Below are 26,254 nucleotides of genomic sequence, written 5' to 3' on the forward strand. Positions count from 1 at the left end.
TTATTCTCAGTTTATTATTAGGAATAACTATATAACTTCTACTCAAGCTGTGGTATGCAGAATATCCTTCATGAGTTGTCTTTTCAGCAGAAACAATAGTCCTACAGATTTTGCAATAAAACAACAACAACATTATTGTGCTTGCAAATTTGGCATCACCAAAACTCTCTAAGCTAAGAGAGGTCAGTCTGCAGACATCATATTCATCAAAAGTGACACTGCACCCTGTCTCTCTAAAGCTACTCATGCTTTGTTGCATGAAAGAGATGCTCTATGGAAAAATGGCAAACCACTAAAACTCCCACCTTTCTCCAAGGTTATAAGCAACTCAGAAATTGTGTAACAATGTATTATTTTGGATAAATGCCAATATTTCACTACATTTCAAAGCTCTCACCCAAATGACCCCAAAAAAGTCTGGATTACTATCAACTTCCTGCTCCACACTGGTTCTCCTACCATCTCTAACCCTTTACCCTATCACTCTCCCTCTGAAACTGCAGTCTTACTCAACAAACACTTCATAGAGAGCATCTCTAAACTCCTATCCTCTGGTAACTCTGCTCATCCCAACTCTTCTGTGTCACCCTCACCTTCCCCTAAAACTCTCTCAGCCTTTTATCTTGTGACCTGTTTCTACTAAATACAACAAATCCCTGCTTCTTAAACTAAAACCATGCTCCCCCTCCACTGATAAACTTCCCCCTCAATTTCTGAAAATTGCTGGTGACTCTATTGCATATCCTGCATCTATCTTAATCAACCACTCCATTCAGGAATCTACCGTACCAGAAATATGGAAATCCTTCTATACCACTCCTCTGCACAAAGGTGGCAACTCTGTTGAACCCTCTAAATACAGACCAATTGCTATTCTCTCACCACTCTCTAAGATCCTTGAAAAATGTATACATACTCAACTGCTGTCCTATCTCATTCACAAAAATCTCCTCACCCCCTCGCAAATTGGTTTCCGCCCTAAACACAGTACCTTGACTGCCTTACTATCCTTTACTCAAAAGGTTGCAGAAGCTGGGGACAGCAACCTCCTTGTCTCCTGTCTATTCTTTGATCTCTCTAAAGTCTTTGACACTGTGTCTCATCCCATCCTTCTTAACAAACTCTCAGACCTAAACCTCTCTCCTTCTACTCTTGGCTGGTTCCAATCCTGCCTTACTGGCAGAAAACCAGCTGTTAGATGGCAGCATGCTTTCTCACCCTTCCTTACTGTTCAAACAGGAGTACCCCAAGGCTCCATACTTGGACTGCTCCTTTCCAACATTTTTACCAACAACCTACATTCATCCTGCAGTCTCTCATCTGTAATCCAATACGCAGATGACTCTACTCTCTTATCTATCTCCAATACTATCTCTGAACTACACTCACTAACACAGACTTCCTTTATCTCTGTTGAAAAATGGCTCATAAACAATCAACTAATCCTTAACCATAAGAAAACTCAGCTCTTTCTCTTCCTACCTCAGACACTCTCTCACTCACCTAAAATCCAACTTTTCTCTTTCCTCCCTAGATGGCACCACTATCTCCCCTGCCTCACACACCAAACTCCTTGGGGTAATAATTGATGACCAACGAAAATTTGACTTGCACATACAACAGGCCATCAAAAAACAAACACCAAAAACTTGGACTACTTTATAGGAACAAAAAATTCCTCACTACTGCCACTAAACACACTCTTGCGCAGGCATTTCTCTTATCCAGTCTTCTATATGCTTCCCCCATCCTTACCAATATCCAAACTACCTCAATACAGAAACTGGAACAAATGTTCAACAAAATTGTCAGATTTATTCTAAACCAACCACTCCCTTCACATCACTGCTCTCACTAAACAAACTTCAGTGGCTGGAATTTCCACACCTTCTCCTACAATTGCAACTCCACACTACCTTTTCCATACTCAACAACCCCTCTGCCTGCCCTGCTCTTGCCTCCCATGTTACTCCCTACTCTCCCCCCAGCCTCTCCAGAGTGCTGATCAGCATCTTCTCTCAGTTTATAAACCCAAAAGGAATATTGGCAAACTACTTTACAAACACTCTCACTAAATTGGAACAAACTTCCTCTACATATTAGATCCAACCTTTCCTTTCCCTGTTTTAAAAAGGAGCTTAAATCTCACCTACTAAACTTGAAATTATGCTGTTGCATTGATCACACATAGTCTTAGTCTCTCCCACTGTATAACCTGTTGCATCTCCTAACTTTCTTTCTTTGTTAGTAACTTCTGCTTAAACTAATCTCCTAAACCTTCTGATGAAGTCTGACTTGGTTTGGACGAAAACGACTCTTCCATTTTACTGGCATTAATTATTGTGTGGAATTAAGCCTTTTTTGAATACATTGTGCTGTCTCTCCACTTGTGTGCCTTTCTTTACTTGATTTAATCTCCTAAACCCTCAGCTCTACTACTACAGCTCCCTCCCATTCTCCACAATATCTCCCCCCCCACTTCCTATCAATGTCTATACATTGTCCTTCTTTTGAACAACGATTATCTTTTTGTTTTTTACTCTTATATGTAGTAAATTTTAGTCCACTACCATCAGTGCAACCCATAATGTTCATAATTTTTTTCTTTTGTTTTTCTCTTTATAATTAATTTTGTATTTGCAGTGTTGTTTTTAATAGTTTTTGTCCTGTATGTTTATCTTTGCTTATGTTTGCTGGGGCTCTTTCCCCTTGGGTCTCCACTGAAAATGGGTTGCTTACTATCAACGCAATGCAAATAGTTAATAACCTTTTTTTTTACAATTATTTTGTATTGTGATTGTTATTTAATATCTGTATGTTGTCACTTTATTTTTACTTATGCTTGCTGGGGCTTTTCCCCTCGGGTCTCCACTGAAAATGGGTTTATTTGCAAACTCAATTGGACTAACCCGGTTATCGGTTAACAAATGTGAAATAAATAAATAAAAAATAAATCTGAGAAAAAATATTCTGCTCATAGAATAAACACAACTTATGCAAATGGAGTACATGGGATACACCTGGACCACTGGTTCTGTAGTCTTCACTGGAGCTGACACACAGAGCATTATCCATCTACACTGAAACATACACAAGGAGTACTGTCTGCACTGACGCATGTCACAGTACACTATCTATCTGCAGTGAAGGCTGGACACAGCACTATCTGCACTGAAGCTTGCTCACAGACCAGCATCTGCATCGGAGGATGCACATGGAACAGTGTCCACCCTAGAGGATGCACACAGAGCACTATCCATCTGCAAAGAAGCATGCACACAGAATGCTGTCTCTACTGAAGCGTGTACACAGTGTACTCTCCCTCTGCAATGGAAGATGCAAAGACAGCACTGCCTGTCTACACTGAAGCATGTACACAGAACAGTGTCTTTCTCCACTGGAGCATGCACATAGAATAGTGTCCATCTCCACTGTAGCATGCACCCAGGGAAGTGTCCATCTGCAATGGAGCACACACACAGGGCAGTGCCACTCTGAACTGGAGAATAGACATTGGATTCTGTCCATCTTCACTAAAGCACGCATACAGAGCATTGACCAGGCAATAGGATGCACTTGGAATACTGGCTATCTTCTGCATAGACTGCACTGGGGGGGGGGGTGTACCTGAAGTGTCTATCATACTGAAGAATTCCATTGGAAAACCGAATGCACTTGGATCTACTACAAAGAATTCTTTATCAGTTTTGTAGTTAGTCTGCAGTTTTTTTCTTCTGATTTTTTTTAACTTTGTCTTTATCCCAGCTACTTCAGCTACTTTTGTCTTTATCTTTTTATGTAACCCATGAAACAGGGAAAGTTCAGAAATTAAGTCCTAGTACTTCTTGTTATCCGAATATAAATATGATTATCAATTCTATCAATATTTATCATCTCACAACTAATCTACTGTCAACGCTCCTCCATTATGCCATTATTTATTTTTCTCTAAGAATCATGCAGGCATTCTTGAACCCCTTAATACTTCTGATTTATATAACTGTGGTAGTTTCATAGTTTCAGGAACAAGTGTGTTCTGGTCAAAAGTTCAACTTATAAAACAGACCCATATTGAGAAAACCCCAGGCTCAGCCCCTGAATCCAGCTAACTTTTGAACAGTTTAAGGACTGTGAACACCTAATAAGCAGTGGGAACTTACAAAAGAGAGTGAAACAAATTTCTGCCTTTTATTTGTTTAAATAACAGGAAGTCTGTAATAACATTTATTTCTAAGTGTTTTCTCAATTTCATATAACTGCAGTCCTGGCATGGAACAAGACCCGATCACTCATTGCTTTATACTCAAAACATAATCTGCCCCACTATATCTATAAGTCATTAAAAATAGATCTAAATCTTTAAGACACTTAGGATAGCACTTTTTCTTGCATGCAGGTATTCACCAGGAAAACTTCCTAGGAAAATCTTCTAACAACCTTAAATCTCCTCTGGTATAAGTACAAAAGATGATGTTATGCTCAACTACTGGCCTATATATTTTTCAAGGACATACAATGTGGACATTGAATTAAACATTAGACCAACACTTTGTAATTCTCTAGACTTGACAGAAGCATCATTACTCTCAAAGACTAGGTTGTTATTGATTGCTTATGCTCCACATTTATGGTTTCAGAGATGTTTGTCATGTCTTGCTCTGTCAGTATGGGTGTGTCCACTAGTTAAAAGTGTACCTCAGTGATTTATTTTTGTCCCTTTTCTGTTCTCTATATACATTAGTAAACTTCCACTTGATCGTCCTTACCTTCTTCTCCTCCTCTATGTAGATGGCGTGGTCCTCTAATGCTCTAATTTGTTCCACTCTAATTACTCAAATGTTTTGAAACTTTTATACATAATGGAAATTAATACATTGGACTTACCTTGTATGCGAAGCACTATGTTACCATTGTGCTGATTTACTGTCACTTGTATGTTATATTACTCTTATCTATTTTGTTTAGCTGGTCATCTTCTGACCCTGGGCTGAGACTGAAATTGGTCGGAAGATGACCAGACTACTAAGTGTAAAGTTTTAAACTATGAATCTTATTTATTTATTTATTTGAATTTGTTTGCCAGGATAGAGTAAATAAATACATAAGATCCAAAGTTTAAAACTTTCCACTTAGTTTAGGCAGAGACTAAGACCCTTTAACAATGATGTTATATCTCTATATTAAGCATTAAGGGACACTATGGGCCAGATTCCAAAAGCCATGCTTTCAGTGTAAGTGACTTTCTCCAGTGAAAGGCCTATCTGTAAATTTTTATTTTTATTTTTCATTCATTTTACATTTGTTAACTGGGATAGTCCGACTGAACAAAGGTCCATTTACAGTGGAGGCCTGGGGAGAAAAGCTCCACAGTTTAGTAACAATACTTAACATCATGAGGCTAAAGACAAGCAAACACATTCATACATTATATCAGGGAGAACATTAAGAGCACAGGAGCCCAGATAAGCAAATTTACAAATTATCTAATGTTGTTATTTCCTTGAGGGCTTGGGGAGAAAAATCTCCACAGTTTAGCAACAGTAATTAAAATTTGAAGGACAATAAACAAGCCAACATTTTTCATATGTCAGTGAATGCATTAAATATACAGCAGACTTGAAATGTATAATTACAAATACCCTAGTGTTAATTGATTGTCAAGTAGGGTTAGACTGGAATAAGTCACAGCAGTTATATATAAAAATGTTTTATCATTTCAGTGAGAGGTTGAGTATATTCTGTTTAAGGAGAGTATTTGGAGAGGATCATATGGTGAATGCAAAGTCTTAACCTTGTGATGAGCATGTGCAGGCCTAAGATTAGTTAAGATGCTGTTTAACCAGTAGTTTGAAACTACTGAGTTTGTCAGAGAGTTTTATTTGTGTGAGGGTACTATTCCGAAGTTTAGCAATGTACTAGGAGTAGAGCGAGTCTCCTTCAACATTATTTGACTTATTCGTAAGTAATAAGAATTTGTTACTAGAGGAGGTCCCTTGCTGGACAGTAGGTCAGTAATAAGTCATGCAGTGCAGGGCATTTTTTTGGATGATGAATAAGTTTATGTGCTGTAGTTTGTGTGAATATGTTTGGTAGTTGTGTAGTTCAAGCCAGTTTAATTGCTTTAAGCTATGACAATGGTGAGTCCTATGAGGGAGAGTGGTGGCAAATTTAGCTATTTTATTATAGCAGGAGGCAAGTTTCTTTCTTTATTGTTTAAGTTTGTTAGGATGGGAATGGCATATAAGAGAGTTGGCAATAAGAAGGTGGTGGCTAGAGTTTCTCTTGCAGTATCTGTAAGGAACCCATTGATCCTATAAAGGGAGCCTAGTTTCTGGTGTGTAGGTTTAATGATGTACAGTATATGCTGGTCATATTTGAGACTGCCATCTAGTATAATGCCTAGAACTTTACTGTGAGTTACAGTTTTAATGATAGTATTATTTGCTGGCTTTATGGTAAAAAATTGCTTTTGATTTTGGAAACTTTTTGAGGTGAAAAGCACAACTTAGTTTTCTTGGGGTTGAGTAGAAGGTTTGATTCTTTGAGCCAGGTTACAGAGGAGAAGGATTTTTGGGTAATGTAGTGGAGATTATTTATTGTTGAGGCCACACATATTAATGTTAAGCAGTCTGTATACTGAACTAAACTAGCATGGTGAGTAGAGCTGTGGAGGTCATCAATAAATATATTAGATAGAAGAGGATCCAGGATATTGCCCTGAAGTACACCTGTAGTAACTGGTTGAAAGGATGAGTAGGTTTGTTGTCATTTAATAGCTTGCTGGTTTCCAGACAGGTATCTAAGAAACCATAACAAGGAGTATTGTGAAAGTCCAATTGAAGAGAGTCAAACAAGCAGTTGCTAGTGCGAGACAGTATCAAATGTCTTTGACAAGTATAAGAACATGGTGGACACAAGCAGATCATTGTTTCTGTGTTGGTTTATTATATTGGTAAAGAGTAGTAGAGCAGTAGTGGTTCTGTGCTGTGGCCTAAAGCCATGTTGTGTTTCTGACAGCAGGTTATTTGAGGTTAGGTATTGCATCAGCTACATATGAATGCATTTCTCAAATATTCTGGAGAAGGGGGAGAGAATCGCTATTGGTCTGTATTTATTAAGATGTGCTGTCTTTGTGCAGTGATATGATGTAGGATTTTTTCCACAGTGATGGGATCTATCTTTCTGCTATGGACCTATTCATTAGTATGGACACAGGAAAGGCTATGACTTCTGCGGCCATTTTTAGGTCGTCTGATGGCAGTTGATCTACAGCTATGGAAGTAGTTTTTAGTTTAAGGATCAACATCCTTATGAGCAAGGTAGGTACTGGACTAAAATTGAAGAGCTGTTGGTGGTTTTGATTGGGCAGGGGTAGAGAGAGGGGGGTGCAGATGTATTAGTGTCAAAGAGAGATAATATTGATTGTATGAAGTAGGAATTAAACTGGGTGGGGATAGAATCAGTTGTATTGTTTGTATTTGGACAGGAAATGGTGGTCTTGCCAGGGTGGAGTAGTTTATTTAATGATGACCTAAAAGTTTTGGGTTGTTTTTATTTGTCTTTAAGGTTGGCATAATATATTTGCTTATCCTGTTTGACATTGTGTTTTGCAAGGTTTCTAAGATGTCTAAATTGCTGGAAGGCATTTTGAGTTCTATTTTTATACCAATTTTTCCAGGCGTTATCCCTTTTTGTTATGATTTTTTTTTGTTTGTTAGCCATGGTCTGGGGTTGGACTTTACTCTTTTATTACATAGATTATTTAAGGTCTGTAAGAATATGTTATTAGTGTTCTACAGCAGTATTTAGCGTCATTGTTCTAAGTACATTTCAGTTATATTGTTTAATGTTTCATTGAAAATATCTTTGCTGAAATTAGTTGTATTTTGTATTTAATCATAGATAATATGTTTATCTAGGTTACGGGGAGTTCTAATAGCATATGTTGACATGTGGTCACTTATGCTATCTGAGAGGCAGCCTACATTTGTAAGTTTGTTTGGTTTGTTTGTAAGAATCCAGTCTAATGCTGAGTGTCTTTCTGAAGTTTTATTGATTTTAATAGGTGTGGCTCTTAATTGTCTGAAGTTGAACAACTTTATTGATTCAGTGGGGGTAGTGAAATTTATGAGTTGCCAGTCTGTATTTAAGATTCCACGTATTATTGTTAATTTGTTGGGATATCCACTACATATCCTTTTTGAATGCATCTAACAATATAAGGGTTTGACCCTCTGCGTGTAAGGCATTTGATAATAAGGGCGTGAAGCATGCTATCAAATGCCTTGGCTGAGGCTTAATAAATCACTGACGCTCCTACAACTTTTTCCAATATTTGACTAATAACTTCATAAAACTCGGTTAAACTTGCAAGCATGCATCTTCCTTTAATAAAGCCATGTTGATGCATGTCTAACTTAGGCCCACATATATTTTCTGCATTTAAAAATTATATGCAGCTTTAGAAACATTTACTAAAGATAGAAATGAGACTAACAGGGTGATAGTTTGAAGCCACGTCAGAACTTCTACTCTTAAGTATAGGGATAACATTCATCAATTGCATGACAAAGAAAGCAGATTCTTGCAAAAATGAATTAAGTAGTGTAAGTAGTGAGTCAGGTAAAATGTCTTTAATATAACAGATGAATTCTGCTGCTATATTATGAGGACCCATACTGCCTGGAGCTTTTACTTTTCATAAGGGGTTCTTTGTCAGTATCATCTGATATAACCAGATAGTCTGTGCCAGTAACATGAATTGTCTCAGAAACAGTGATGGGTACATTAGGTTAGGACCAGATACCAAACATGACAAGTATTTATGAAAGACTTCCACCGGTCACTAACTACTGAGCTGTCAACTAATAATGGTCCAACATTTTAATGACGGTGGCTGAGAGCCAGCATATTTATAAAATGACCTCTTGTTGGAATTATCAAGGGCCAGTTGTTGCAAATGTTTAGAGATAACCTTAAGAATCCCTAATATAAAATTCTTAGATGTCATAATGAACATTATTTTTCTAATCCTGGTTCTAAATTTATGATATATCCATATTTCTAAATCTTTTCCACAGTAAAACTTTAAGTCTACAATTCCTGTAAGGCAGAAGGGAACTTTGGCTTCTTTCATCTTTTTTGAAAGAACCCTCCTCTAAATTGTTATTGCATAGAATCATAAAGGTGTCTCACTCAGTAATGACACTAGCATTTCATAAGTTAGTCCATCTAATAGCGTTAATACCAGAATTTGCTCATAGTTCAAGGTCTCCCCACCATTTTCTCTTGAAGTAATAGCCTTCTTTTTAAAACCTACTCCTCAACATCCTCTAAATGATGCAGCCTTTATTAATTTCATCTTGAACTGACCACTTTCTAACTGCCAACCCCATACCCTTCCCCCTCTGTCTTTCCTGTTCACTTCTATCTCTCACACCAATTTAATGACAGTGTGTAGAGGTATATCCAAGTCTTACTGGCAGACATGTCACCTTCTTTCTTTTTCCTTCTTTTTCATTCTACCTCTCATGCCTTTTCCATGATAGTGTGTTATGGTAGCACATCTTTCTTTTCCAGTGTTTATGGGCCAGCTGTTGAAGCCAGTCATACTACAACATATGCACAAATATTTAGCCACATATGTTCAGTGTATATCATAAAACCAATCTGTTCTTCCAAGAAGGATAACTGAAGCAGTCTGTGGTAAAAGGACAATGATCTTTACTAAGGCAGAATTCCCAGGAATCATGGATCCATTTTGTCAATATTATTTTTTTGTTTGTTTTAGAAAAGACATTCAACACATCTGATAACAAAATGAAGGTCAAAGTACTAGTAAACAGTAGAACACTAATATTTTGATGGACTACTGTGTTTCTATTATTTACAAGAAGTGATATGCCTTTACTGTTTGTTAAATGATAACAGTTTCCATTATATTGTAATGGTTATTAAACCAAAGTGCTACATACAGAGCCAGTACAGACAAAAAATGGAATGTTGATGATGAAATATGATAAATAATACAGGCAAACATATTAGAGAAACAAACTGTGAAAAGTCATACTGTTGAATTTCCATGTATTGTGACTCATACTTTACAGCAACGTGCCAGCTAGGATGACTGCATGATTGTAAACATAAATTAAGACAGCAACTGGTAGTGGTCATTTCTTCCCAGCACACATTTTCAGCACTACAGTGATCAAACTCCCTTCCCTTGACTCTCCAGTGTGGTAGCAACTAAATTCCCACCAAGTCTTCTTGCTCTCTCACAAATTATTCTGAAATATTTCCCACTTGGTGTGACAGCCATCTGTGCCTTATAGTTTACAGCATCCCTTTCTCTCAATGAAGCAATTTTGCTTTGTTTGTTATCCTACAGAATCCCTCAACACTCAAACACTTATTCAGCAATGGTACCTGTTACATGTGATTTGTGTGTCCACAGGTAATCTATCTGATGCCATTCTCTTTCCCTAGGAAAATTGAGAAAAAATATCATTCTTTCATTAGTCTTCTAATACTTGTTTTATCCTATTCGGGGTCATTGGGAAGCCACAGCCCATTTTGGCAATCAGTGGACATGTGACAGAAAAATGATTCTGGGTAAGACCACAGTCTACCTAAGGATGCACAAGAGTGTGTGTGTCCACAAACGGATAGACACATCCATACGCACACACACACACACACACACACACACACACACACACACACACACACGAGCTCACCTACACATGTAGCTACAGACAGTTTGGAGGTATGCTAGTTCACCTACCTTCTTGTCTTTAGGATGTGGGCGTACACTGGAGCACCTGGAGAAAACCTATGCCGACACCAAGATGTCATGCAGACTTCATACAAGAACTCCACGTGGAACCAAACAAATTAACTAACTACTGCAAAGTAACATTGCTAACAGCTGCACCACTCTGCTGTCCACAAGTAGTATTGTAAGTTCAAAATAAGTTTAGAAATGATCATAGGCTGAACAAAAAAAGAAGTAAGGAATACTTTTTGATTTTTTTTTAGGTACATCCAGCACAATGTCCAAAGGCAGTAATTGAGCTTGTAATATGATACATACAGAAGTGACTATGTGGCAGCAATCATCAATTCTGCCTCCAGGATAGGACAGTTTGATTTTTGGCAATAAAGTTATAAGTCACAGCATCTCAATTCAAAAGAGCATAAGGCAAAATCTATACAATCCAGTATCCTAGTCAGAGGTGATTCCATTGTAAGACACACCGATGCACATATAATCAGCAGGCTGTGCAAGGAGATGGTCATGGTCAGTTGCCTGTCATGTGCCAGGATTCACCACATCACATAGGCACTCACGTCCTTGTACCATAAGTACACATATGACACAGTTATAGTTTAGGTGGGTATAAATTGTGACATATCTCCCTGGACTATATGAAGAGTGACATGATGGAACGCTTAGAATACATGTCCAAGGAAGGAATGAACCTATCCTTGAGCAGCATTTTACCATCTTCAAGAATGATACCACAATACAAAGAAAAGATTATTGACTACAACAATTGACTTGGCTTCTGGTGTCTTTCAAAGGGGAGTCCAACATATATCAGCTTAGGACGAGATGACAGAGAGTTCTAACTGCTTTGCCATGGATGGCCTGCACCTGTCCCTCAAAGGTTTCCATATATTGGCTAAAACCTTGTCCACACCATAGTTCCTTTTTAGGCAATGTCAATCCTTAAAAGCTTCCAATATAACAAAAACGGAACCAGATAACATAAAGGTATTGATGCTTAATGCTAGGAGCCTTAACAAAAAACTCCACCCCCTACAAGTACTCCTTAACTTGGAAAACATTAGTATATGCATCATCACAGAGACCTAGTTCAAGACCATTGAAAGCACTGTCAGTGTAGGGTTTCATTGCCTACCACACATTCATTACAACCACACTAGATGAAGGGACTAAAGGTGGTGGTGTCTCCATATTTCTAAAAAAAAAAAAAAACCTTCACCTTCGAAGTATTTAGATAAAATGATGACCTGGAACTCCTCAACATCTAACTTAACCATTAACAAGACCCCTTATCATATTCATGGCTAGGTATAGTACCCTTTCTATGTCCCCTTCAGCCCATAACTCGTACTTAAATAGTATGGAGTTCATATGCATTAAACGAAACACCATTCTCCTAGGGAACTTCAACTACCCCTCTGTTAACTCAGAGATGTATATAGCCTTTAACATGTATACTCAGGGAAGTATGAACTTCATCAGTATAAATTCTCTGGATCAGTTAGTCCACACCCCAAACAGGATTGATAAAATCCTGGACTTGGTCCTCACCAATATAGGACAGACCCGCCCCCTAACAATTGTAACTCCCTCCCTCCCTTCCTAGTCAAATCAGTCACATTCACCTTAACACTGAAGCCAGAAGTCTACTCCAACACCTTGGTATTTAAAGACTATATCAAGGTGTTAGAAAAATATGTATTTGAACATGTATAAAGTGCTAGTTTAAAAGCAAATAGTATATAATGCATTTTATTCTATTTACAATATGGCAATAAGAATGATTTTACATGTAATTGCTTGAAGCTTTGGAGATGCAGTGTATTTGAACTCTGACCCTGGCAGTAGCCAGCTCAGCAAGCTTATGTTTTTCACTAATGATTATCTGCTGGGTCAGGAAAATTAAATGTATAAAGCATTGAATATTCTTATTCCTTCCTCTGAGATAATTGACCTTGTGAATGTATCAGAGATAAGACACAGCTGCTAAAGTAAAGTTGCAAGAAGAACAAAGAAGACTGAACCAACTAGTGTATTCAAGCAAGCCTGAGACCTTAAAAGAGTAACATTTACAGAAAGACATTATAACAAACCAGGTGCTTTGCAAGGCTGTATTATTCCCATGGGAAAACTTTTAAAATGTATAACATCAGCTTTTTCTTATGAATAGAATATTGTAGACCATAGTGATGTAGGTGCCATGTGACTAACCACGTCAGTAAGGTGGGCACAGCTTGAATGTAAGACTATATAAAATTGTGTATTTCCTGCATCATGTCAGACAAAACTCTGTACTTGTATGTTTTTTTGCCTCCTGGTGTACACTAGTAAACTTTTGCATCTGTGCCTCCTGTGTTGTTATCATTTGTTTTTATTTAACAGTTTGGTCCTTCGAGCCGGAATTCCCTTGGTAAGCTGCAGATCAGAGTGTATCGGTGGTCAAATACTGCGCAGGAGAAGTTACCAAAACGGTTCTTCTTGAAACACAAAGACCTCCGACTGAATTGTCGTCTTGAGAGGCTGGCCACTTTCTGATCTGCGGCCGAAGAGCGGTCTCGAACTGGTCGACCCAGGAGGCTCAGGTAGGAAAATATTTGCCTTTTTTCTGTTTTAGATCAGGGACTAGGTTACAGTAAATGTCATTGTCAGAGATTTGTTATACAGATCAGGGACAAAAGGAAATTACTGTATATTTTGTCAGAGATCAGGGAAACAGAATAAGGTAGGCAGTTATTCTAGATAAACTGTGTAAGGAACTGAAATACCACGTGGTGAAAAGGGTTACGTAACATTTTTTTAGAATGGAAAATCAGTGCACTAAAAAATCGAGATCCGCCCTAACTGATGACGCAAAATATATGCAATTACAATGGACTGATAATGTAAGGTATTATACAAAATGGGTTAATAAATACGGATTTGATGGTAAATTAAACAAGATTTCATTAGTTAAACTTTTAAAACAGCTTAAATCTGACGCAGAAGGTCAGGCAAAAAAACAACAGCGATTAGGCATTCCTCAAGCACACAGGTGGATTGAGGAAGTAAACTGAAGGGAACAAAAAACTAAAAATGCAAAAACATTATTTTTAGACAAAGAAAATAATAATACAGTAATAGCGACGGCCCCTCCCCCTCCGCCCCCTCCAATGCCTTTTTCAGGATATAAAGCAGGAGGACAAGTTGGTCCACCTCCACATTATCCTGAAGTCACAAGAGTACTAAAACCATTTGTTAGAGATCCTATTTAAACTAGGTCCCGGACACGTAAAACACTTGGGGACACAGACTTATATCAAATAGGGAAAAATACACTAAAAGAGAGTGAGGAAGAAATCTGTCCACTGATCGAGGTACCAAATCCTCAGGCAGGACAGAAAGGGCAACTCTCTAGTATATAGACCATGGACACCGGAAGATATTCGGAAAGCTACAGAGGGAATCCCTCATCCAAAAGTTAATTACACAAAGTTTTTACAAGATTTACAAGGCATGAGGTTAAGTTACCACTTGAATGGGGAAAAAGTAAAAAAGGTAGTTAGACAGATTGTGGGTCCAGACTGGCACATGATTTGTGGCACCTGGAATCCTCGTAATGCAGAGCTTAAACCACTCCCACATAGTGACGCAGAATTGGGGTTGGGAGGGTGGCCTAATGGTTAAGGTGTTTGCCTTACAAACACAAGGTGCTGGGTTTGAGTCTCACACAAGGATACTAGGCTGCTTGGCTTAAATGGCTCATAGGGCAGTTAGCTTAGTACTAACCTATGAACCTATGAATTAGACAACAGAGTGAAAGGTCTTACAGACCGAATTTCTGAAAAATGGAAACCTAGGGCAGATTGGACTTGCATTAATCAATGCATACAACAGGAGAATGAAACTGTAGATGGGTACTATGGTAGATTATTGAAATGTTTCAATAACCATAGTGGTATGGCTATTCCTGAAAATCAGACACATGATACCTCGTATGAACAGCAACTGAAAAATGCATTTTTGAAAGGTTGCATTGCACCTATCAGTAGCTTTATTACAAAGCATATGATAGATCATCAAACAAGTAGGCTACAAGCCTTACTTGAATATGCCAGACATGCTGAAAGACACTTTAATAGTAAAAAGAAAAAAAAGACACAGGTCTTCACAGCTGAAAACGGAGCAGAGGTCTTTGTAGTACAGTCAGGTAAAAAGGGTAAGAAAAATACCCAGGGAAATAGACAATCTGACAAAAGGTCAGAAGATTTTGAAGAGAGAAAAAAGAAAGGTGAGTGCTTTAAGTGCGCTAAGAAAAGACATTTAGCAAGGGATTGCAGGCTAAATAAAAAGGTGACTACAGAAAATAAAGGTGATGAGGACTGACTATATGATAGTGATAAAAATCAGAAATCATCAGGGAAGGAAAACAAATAAAGGGCAAATGTAAATGTAGTAGAAGGAACAGAGAAAGTGCAAGCAGATGTAGAGGATGAAAAAAGTGAAATTTTAGATTTGGCATTACTGAGCTTGGAGCTCTATTTGGCAGACACAAAACCGGAAGTTACACTTCTGGTAGAAGAAAGGGAAGTGAAATTCTTGTGTGACTCAGAAGCGTCACGAACTTTGATACACCCTTCAAAGTTACCAGAATATTCTGAATCACCTGACTATATATTAGTAAAAGCAGCAAATAGACAGCTATATAGGGAGCCACTCTCCCATGATATAGCAATAACTGACCCTGTTTCAGGTATGACTCAGAAAAGTAAAATTGTAGTTTCTGCAAAGTGTCCAGTAAACTTACTGGGAAGAGATCTTATGCAGATATTTGGCATAGCGATAGTTCCCACTATGCAGGGTATGGAAGCACAAAGACAAATGGATACTTTTGTGGTGCAACCGAGGGTGAAACCTTTTACTGGTACAGCCAGGACCTAGTTATGACTGGTCCAGGGGCAGTAACCGGAGAACTGATGAATGTAGCCATCAGTAAGGCCCCCTCCCTTAACACTGACCAACAGCATTTGTTACATTGTACTCTATACTACTGTAGCATGCCAGGACCTGATAAAAAATATGAGCAAGAGTTGTTCAAAAATCCTGCTAACAGATTAGTATTACGAACCTTGTATTGGGATACTGAGGGAAACAGTGTGGTAAGCTGTTCACTACCTCAGGAATTTATGACACTGTACAAATCTAATAGACTACCACATGTCAGCTTGACAAAGAATAAGGATGTGAGATGGGCAGACTTAGAAAAAAAATAACAAGATGGGAAAAACAAACTGATTTAGAATTATCAGAACAGGAAATACAAAAACAGAAATTGAATTGGCTAACACAGACACATCCAGCTGTACACTTACAAACTAGTGAAGACAGCTGATTAGCATTCTTATTAGAAGAAGAAAAAAAAGCCTTGTGTGATATACCAGATATTCTTTGGTCAACAGGTAAATCAGATGTAGGACTTATTCAAACAGCAGGACCAGTAACTATTACACCAAAATCAGCATTTAGACCACAAAAAAGACAATACCCCTTGAGAAAAGATGCAGAGCAAGGAATCAAGCCTATAATAGCAGCATTACTCAAGAAAGGAGTACTGATAGAATCTCTTGATTCACCATGTAACACCCCTCTATTTCCTGTTAAAAAAGCAAATGGGGAATGGCGGATGGTACAGGATTTACAAGCTGTAAACAATGCAATAATACCCAGAGCACCTACGGTGCCAGACCCACACACCTTGTTGAATGATTTAAAACCACAACAAAAATATTTTACTGTGGTAGATATAAGCAATGCTTTCTTTTCAATACCTATACATCCTGATAGCCAGTATTGGTTTGCATTTACATTTCAGGGTAAAAGATATACCTATACTCGGCTACCGCAGAGATATTGTGAAAGTCCAACGATATTTGCACAAGAAATGGCAAGCAACCTGGCAGGGTTTACTCCACCAAGAGGTAGTCAGATTCTACTTTATGTAGATGACATCTTGTTAGCAGCCCCCACCCAGCATCAATGCAGGGAAGATACGATAGCATTATTAAAATTTTTAGCAGCACAAGGACACAAAGTAAACAAAAGTAAGTTACAACTTTGGAAAAAACAGGTTAGATACCTAGAATATGTAATATCCAATGAAGGTAGAATATTAGACGAAGACAGAAAAACAGCGATTTTACAGGCACCCAAACCAGCAACCAAGAAGGAAATGATGTCCTTCTTGGAAACGACTAATTTTTGTCAAAGCTGGATATCAAACTATGCTTTAGAATCTGCTCCACTGGCTGATTTAATATATAAAACACAAATGGCAGCACAAGATGTATTACAATGGACACCTGAAGCAGAAACAGCTTTCTGCAGACTAAAACAATTGATAGCTTCATCACTAGTTTTAGGACTTCCAAATTACCACAAAAGATTTTTTCAAACCGTAGATTGTAAGCAGGGATACATGACGTCAGTTTTGATGCAACAGCATGGGGATAAGCAACGCCCCATAGCTTACTATTCATCACAGTTAGATCCAGTGGCACGATCATTGCCTCACTGTGTGCAAGCAGTAGTCACAGCTGCAATGGCAGTACAGGCTTGACCTCAGTGGTGTTGTTCCACCCTCTCACATTGAGAGTGCCTCATGCAGTCGCGATAATTTTACTGCAAGAGAAAATAGCATATCTATCTCCTGCTAGACATCTTTCATGTATGACCATACTGCTGAGCCAACCTCATATGGTAATTGAACGTTGTACAACATTAAATCCATCAACGTTACTTCCAACTCCTGTGGATGGCACACCACACAGTTGCCTGCAGGAAATTGAGCAAATAACTTTACCCAGACAAGACCTTACTGATATGCCCTTGAATAATGCCGAGGTGACATTTTATGTGGACGGTTCATGCAGAAAGGGTCCTACAGGAAAAAATCTAGTAGGGTATGCAGTAGTCACAGATACAGAAATTTTAGAAGCCCAACCCTTACAGCATAACCTGTCTGCTCAAGCAGCAGAACTGATAGCCTTAACACGGGCTTGTACTCTAGCGAAAGATAAATGTGTAAACATATATACTGACAGTCAGTATGCTTTCTCTACAGTGCATGTTTTTGCACAACAATGGAAAAATAGGGGAATGATAACATCTACTGGCAAACCGATTAATCATGCGCAACTTATTTTGCACTTGTTAGATTCCATTCAGTTACCTACTAAAGTAGCTATTTGTAAATGTTTAGCTCATACAAAAAACAGGATGCAATTTCAAAAGGAAATGCAAAAGCTGATGCAGCTGCAAAGCAAGCAGCCTCAGACTCAGAAACTTTACTTTTAACGAATTACAACCCTCTGAGATTTTAGATTTAGAAATGTTAAAAACAATGCAGACATTAACTACAAAAGCTGAGAAACAAAAATGGGAGAAACGAGGTGCAATCCTCGAAAATGGACTGTATATCTCCAAAGAGAAAAAAACAATATTGCTGTCTAATTTATTTAGATATGCAGCTTTGTTGAGCCATGGGCAGTGCCATGTCTCAACAGGGGGGATGGTACAGTTAGTAAATTGAATATTCCAAACATACGGATTCACAAACTTTACACAAAAATTTTGTGCAGCATGCCATGTCTGTAATAAACATCATGCACAAGGAGCATTCAAACCCAAGCAAGGAGTTTTCCTATACCACCATATCCGTTCCATACTATCTGTATGGATTTCATAGAACTGAACAAATGTGAAGGGAAAAATACTGTTTAGTAATTATAGACATGTTTTCCAAATGGGTAGAAGCTTTTCCAACTAAAAATCCGGATGCAGCAACAGTGGCAAAGGCCCTAATAAAAGAAATAATTCCTAGATTTGGCATACCAGAAAGAATCTATAGTGACAATGGGACACATTTTGTGAATCAGACGATTCACCAACTTGGGAGATTCTTTGGGATCTCCTTGAAGAATCATTGTGCTTACCACCCACAGTCTGCAGGACTGGTGGAAAGATACAATGGAATTTTAAAAAGTAAGTTGAAAATTAATAGATGATACACAGAAGAATTGGATTTGCTGTTTGCCTTGGCACTGCTGAGCATGAGAACAGTTCCAAATGTAAAGGTTTGACCCCCTTAGTGATATTTGGAAGGGCATATTATGTGCCACAGTGGAAAGCTCTCATGCCTGCGGAGCTAGAGGCTGACAGCTCATTAGCTAATTACATGAGGAAACTGTTATCAAATCAAACTGTTTTGCAGTTGAACTCTTTTTCAGATAAAAGACAGACCAGACCATTGGAAGCAGTGCTGACCCCAGGGTCCTGGGTTTGGTTGAAGGTCACGAAGAGGAAGTATTGGGCGAGTCCAAAGTGGGAAGGACCGTACCAGGTACTGTTGGCGACGCCTACTGCAGTCAAAGTTGCTGAGAGGTCATCCTGGGTCCACCTGACGCACTGTAAACCGGTAAAGAATTTTCAACGTGATAAACATTTTGTGACTGACACACAACAAAGGCAGGATGGCCAAGAACGAAATGAGTAAAAATACAGATCAACCCCGAAGATATTGTTTAATCATCTTGCTAACTATGCATTTATTGACTATGATTGTGATGACTTTCCTTTTGTTGTGGTTCTTCCTACATATAACCACACAAGTGAAAGTGGAGAAACGTGATGAACTGTCTATAGACTGGCATCCAAACTTTAACACATACCTAGCTATGAAGCGTGTATATGTAGAGACTATGAACATTTCAAATTGCTGGGTTTGTACTGCCATACCAACAGCATATGGAGGACTGTTGATGTCCGCTGTCCCCTTGGGGATAAATGAGACTTAGGAAAATTTACTTTTAATACAGGTTCTGTAAGATCACAGGACAAAATTGCATTGTATTTGCCTATTACACAGAGGGAATTGTATGTTTCTATAAGAATGATACACTCCAAGTGGGTTGGAGTAACTGTAACATAACTATATCTTATAAATGCTATATTAAAACTAAAGATAAAAGCACTATTTGTAGCGCAAATTATGATTCATATTTGAGCTTAATGAAAACAACATTAAGTGAAGTGCAGAGAAATCCTGTCTTGCATAAACAATTGTCTGTTATAGACAAGAAAATGTTTCATTCAGAACTAACCCGCATCAGTACCAAAGTAGAAAACTGTTATTTTGTTTGTGGAAAAAAAGCATACAAATGGCTACCTGAGAATTGGTCCGGCAGTTGTTTTTTGGGTTATCTGGTTCCAGCTATAAGGCATACTGCAGAATTACCTCTAGGTAAGATACGAAATGTAAGAGATGTAGCCCAAAAACCTGAAAATCCAATCGGAAAACCTGTAAATCCAATGGGAAAAATCGAAGCTGGTTGGAAGAACCATCATTCTGTAAAAGATAAAACAAAATTGACTCATATGGACTTGAGTGACAGTGTTATATCCTGGGCTGGAATATTTCCAGCATATGGAGCAGTCAAATCGATCTGGGAGTTGAGAAAACTGTCGAAGCTTCTCGAAGTAATGAGTAACGCAACTTTTTCTGCTCTCGAACTAGTGACTGACAAACTGAATGCAATGAAAACTGTTGTGCTACAAAATCGAATGGCTCTTGACTTCACCCTAGCGGCGAGAGGTGGTACTTGTGCACTTATCAAAAAAGAATGCTGTGCGTATATACCAGACATTCGACACGAGATTAATGATCACCTAGAGGTAATACAGCACGTATCGGCCATGACTGAACCAGGCCCAAACCCACTGACAAACTTTTTCCAGAGTCTGTTTGGTGGGTGGGGTTCTATCCTAATGAATATTTTGATTGCTATTTGTGTTGGTCTGCTCCTATTAGGAGCATGTGTCTGTTGTGGGATCCCCTGTATGAAAAGATTAGTCAAAGATTTTGTTGATATATCTGTAACTGAAACTTTGTACCAAGACATTGAATTGGAACTATTGATTCCAGACGAAACTTTTTCCGAAATATAAACTAAATGACTTGCCTAGTTAAAAGTCCTTAAAGGAGAAGGCTAGGAGATATAACATTGTTTATGTTTCTAAATAAAATAAAAAGTATTAAAAGGGAGGAAAATGTTAGAAAAATATGTATTTGAACATGTATAAAGTGCTAGTTTAAAAGCAAATAGTATATAATGCATTTTATTCTATTTACAATATGGCAATAAGAATGATTTTACATGTAATTGCTTGAAGCTTTGGAGCTGCAGTGTATTTGAACTCTGACCCTGGCAGTAGCCAGCTCAGCAAGCTTATGTTCTCACTAATGATTATCTGCTGGGTCAGGAAAATTAAATGTATAAAGCATTGAATATTCTTATTCCTTCCTCTGAGATAATTGACCTTGTGAATGTATCAGAGATAAGACACAGCTGCTAAAGTAAAGTTGCAAGAAGAACAAAGAAGACTGAACCAACTATTGTATTCAAGCAAGCCTGAGACCTTGAAAGAGTAACATTTACAGAAAGACATTATAACGAACCAGGTGCTTTGCAAGGCTGTATTATTCCCATGGGAAAACTTTTAAAATGTATAACATCAGCTTTTTCTTATGAATAGAATATTGTAGACCATAGTGATGTCGGTGCCGTGTGACTAACCACGTCAGTAAGGTGGTAAGACTATATAAAATTGTGTATTTCCTGCATCATGTCAGACAAAACTCTGTACTTATGGTTTTGCCTCCTGGTGTACACTAGTAAACTTTTGCATCTGAGCCTCCTGTGTTGTTATCATTTGTTTTTATTTAACACAAGGCTAATCTACTGAAACTAAAATGATGACCTGGCTAAATTCAACATCCACTTCCAGCATGATGAACCCACTGGTTATGCAGAGTCCTTTAACACAAAATTCTATGCACATATGAATAGCTGCATAAATGTACCCATCCACAGTAAACATAATGCCATACTCAAAAATAAACCGCTATTGTGGAACCCAAATATAAACAGATTTTATAATAAAAGAAAAAACAAACTGAACATAAAAATAAATGTAACTCTCAAGATACAAAAAAAAAGCTGTTGCATCTTGAGAGTTACAAGATGCAAAAAAAAAAAAAAGCTTTTGCTAAGCTTAACAGGGAACTTTGGACCCTGATGAAATTAACCAAAGCCAGATATGAGGGAAAAGTAGGCAACCAGGCAAAGGACAACCACAAGGCCTTATTTAACTATGTTTGAAACCTTACAAACAATGCCCGGCACTGCACAGAGCTAACAGTAAATTATATCACAACCATGGATACAGAAGACATTGCCAATCTACTACCAGATAAATTTAGCTCTAACTTCATCTCCCTCTCCTCTCTTACATTCACAAATCTCATACCTGCATCTACACCCCCTGAAATCTCCCAGAACAAGTCCACAAGGCAATAACCAAGGCCAGGAACACTGCTTCTATGGGGCCAGATAACATACTGGGATGCTTACTGGCCAGTCTGAAACAGGACCTGTCAGACCTCCTACTGAGGTTATTCAGTATCAGTCTGCAAAAAGCCTTTGTGCCAAATGAGAGGAGGACAGCAACTGTTATCCTCTTACACAAAGGGGTGGGAGTGTCAGTGGATCCAGGAATTTATAGACCCACAGGTCTGACCAGCCTCATTTGTAAGACAATGGAAAGGATCATTATAGAATTAATAAATAAGGCATAAGTAACTACCAATTCAGATTTGTCATGGGCAGATCCTGACTACTTGATCTGTTTGAATTCAAGAATGTCAGTGAAGCAATAGATCAAGGCAAATCCTTACACACCACATATCTAGACCTCACAAAGGGTTCTGCACCATCCCACATTCAGGTATCATTAACAAACTATCTCAGTTAAACATTAATCCCTATATAAATTGTTGGATAGCAAACTGGCTTGTGAATAAAACCTAAGAAATTAGGGTGGGCTGCTCTACCTCCTCTAAAAGAGCTGTCACTATCAGTTAACCCCAGGGTTCAGTCCTTGGTCCACTCCTCTTTGGCATTTACTTTTCAGATGTCAAAACTATTGTTAAGGGTTTTATTGCTGAATATGTTTTCAGATATGTATAAACCTGATGCCATTATAAACTGCTCAGAAGACATCAAGATCCTCCAAGATGGCCTTTCCAATCCAGTGACTAGTGTCAAAACAGTGGGTTAAACCTAGATGCCAAGAAATGTATAATAGTATGCTTTGGCAAGCATGAAGTCCCTTGTAACTATCACACTGACAGCATACCCATGAAAACTGATCCAGTAGTTAGGGACCAGGGAACCTGTGTAGACCATGAACTGTCCTTTGAACATCATGCATTCACTATTATAAGAAAGACATTTTTTATTGAATAGCTTATTACTAAGGGTATGGCATGCAGGTCCTGGGATGCAATCATTCTACTGTATTCCACACTAATTGGGCTGATCATTGAGTATAATACCCCCTTCAGTATGTGTCTATACAAACATTTGACACAACTCAAACACCCACAACTTTTTTACTAAGAAAATCAAGGGATGAATTCATAAAAACTATGCCGACCATCTCAAAGCCTTATCCCTCTACTTGATGTCATACAGGCTAATGAAGATTGATTTCTGCCTCATATATATAAAGCCTCACCAGACTCAATCCTTTCAGACCTACTATACATTTACAAGTTTGGGGGCATAAACACCTACTTAAGAGATCTCAATCTCTTTTGCAAAATAAATAGGACATGTTGGAGGGATAAATATACATCACAAAGACCACCACTTCTTTGTAATCATCTTCCTGTCCTTATAAAGCAAAGTACTTCTCTTCGGCTATTCACGTGTAATCTGGATGAATAGATAGTAACCACAAATTCATCTCAGTCTAGCAGCTCTGACCCTCACGGATGACAACATGTAAATGTTCTGCCCATCTCTTGGTTACTGGTATTTAAAATATAAGGGAATAAAGACTTCATTGGAATGTATGGCTAGGCATCTAAAGATCTGCATGGATCAATAGTCTACTAAGTATTTGAATATTTTGCACATTATATGAGCCAACATTATGAAATACAAGGAAATGCATGTGAAATGGAGGGATATAATAATCTTATACTTTTCAAAGATAAACCTTTTCAATGTTGTGTCTTTCGGCTTTTCCCGGTTAGGGGTCGCCACAGTGGAACTCCGGTCCGCTAATGATTGGTAGTTGATTTTTATGTGCCGAGTTACCAGCCCTGATGCACAACGAAGGTATGCCCATTCACGCATGTCTCCACGCAGAAGACACTCTAGCGACAACACTACCACAGCACCACCACCGCGGGTTTTATAAACCTTTTCAATAATATTATATAAACCTTTTCAGTAATATTCAAAAATTACATAAAATAGTTTGATTTGAGAAATATATCTTTTTTGAGTCTGATGCCTTAATACTTTAAACATACAAGTCTGTAATTAAAGTATATCAGAAATAATATGTATACAGTGTATGTTTCTGTAGATAAATTGGTAGAAAACTGGCAGCCTAATACTTATTCCCTGCTAGTACAAAATCATGTCTCTGAAACATTTTGACATTTTAGGAGGTATTTCAGCTTTCACAGAGACATCTCCTCTCATGAGAAAACATTTTCCTCTTTCCTTCGAGATTAACCTACCAACGTGTCATACAGTGCATTCACCGCTTAATTCAACTATATGGCATGGTCTTCCACAAAATAATGCATATGTATTCTGACCAAAGTCTAGTGGAATGCTTAATAACTAAGTTGTGTACAGATTTGCTGATTAGACTCATTACATATCATGTGACTTTGGGAAATGTGTAATGTGTCTTTAAAAATGCAAGCTAAATTTTTAAAATGTGTAACTTGTAATGTGCCTTTAAGTGTACTGTAGTGTGAGTGGAGGAATATACTTATAGAAAGTGCCAAGTAGTACCTAGATAATAAGTTCTTAATTGCCAGTTACTGTGGTATAAAAGGGATTTGCCTAAAGGGCTACAATTAGGATGCAAGTTCCTCACCAGGAGGGTCATCAATAGGAAGAATCTGAAAGTGTTGCGTGTGACAGTCCAGTTAGGGCTAACCTGTGGAGTATAACTTGTGGAAACACATGTTTACACAGCTGGAAATTGGGCTTGAGAGAGCCTTGCAACCTTGAACTTTCTTTTCTCAAAAGACAGCCTGTATCCTGGAGGTGTGGCCTGGACACTATTTGTGAGAAGTAACTAAGGGAACTGTATTTATTTTGCTTTGTTTCAATCTGGAAGTGAAGAGGGCAGTTGTTTTCTGAATAAATCTGTGATTTATACATATTTTGCCTCCACTATGTCTCCCTGAACTTACAGTTCATAGAATCCAAATTGATTTAATCTTCTAAAAAAAGTAGAGAAAATCTGAAGATACAAAGTAGATGGCCTAGGGATGATGTATTTTTTTACAGAATGGGGGTGGCGAACATTACAATATTGGTGATCAGGTTGAAATATTTTGAATGCACGTCTAATGAGTTTTGGAACTGTAGAATAGTTTACAGAATATAACCCCTCACAACCTTCTTTACACCTAGCCTGGACAGTGCAGTGCATATTTTGGGATGGCAAACCTTATAATAGTGAAAACACAAAGATAAACATTCAGGAATGTAAAAAGAGCCATTTAACAAAATGCACAACTTGATAAAATAAAACCTTAGTAACTATATCACATTTTTTATTTAAGTTGTAGAACATCTCATTACACAAAATAAAGTATTTGAAAAATATGCCTTTTAACAGTTGCCATACAACATCCAATGGCCACGGTCAAACTCTAAGCCCTAAAACTGATGGGCAATATTGCTAAGGTAACATTTGTTTTCTACAGTAATTATCACATTTTACAATTTATGTTATTTTTTTTTTTGTTAGCAAGGTAATTTACATTCAGACTTCCAGGAACTTAAGGCTTGGTCCAGAAAAATAGACAAGTTTAGGGAAACACAGGAATGATAATACAATTAAGTAATTTAAACCAGTGTGTGTAAATTGCAGCATCTAGATTCTCTCATCATTGAAGAAAGAGCTTCCAGGGTAATAGTGAGCGTGAAAAAAAATGAACTAATTATACCCACTGAGGAATCTGGCAGGATAACACTGCATTCCTACACAGACCGCAAAATACCCAGTCCAAATAGTATAGTGTTTACTTTATGTATTCTATGTGACTCATTCTTGGCTTCTAATTTAACTTTATGATACACTGTGGTGGTGGTGCTGCGGTAGTGTTGTCGCCTCACAGCAAGACGTTGTGCCGTTCGATTCTCAGCTAGAGTGTCTTCTGTGTGGAGACATGCGTGAATGGGCGTACCTTCGTTGAAGGTTGTGCGTCAGGGCTGGCAAACTCGGCACATAAAAAAATCTAAAGCCAATCATTAGCAGACCGGAGTTCTGCTGTGGTGACCCCTAACTGGGAAAAGCCGAAAGACACATCTTGCAAACCACCATTGCATTACT

Source organism: Protopterus annectens, chromosome 4.part0 (genome assembly GCF_019279795.1).
Source record: "Protopterus annectens isolate FY-2018-M chromosome 4.part0, PAN1.0, whole genome shotgun sequence".
NCBI lineage: Eukaryota > Metazoa > Chordata > Ceratodontiformes > Protopteridae > Protopterus > Protopterus annectens.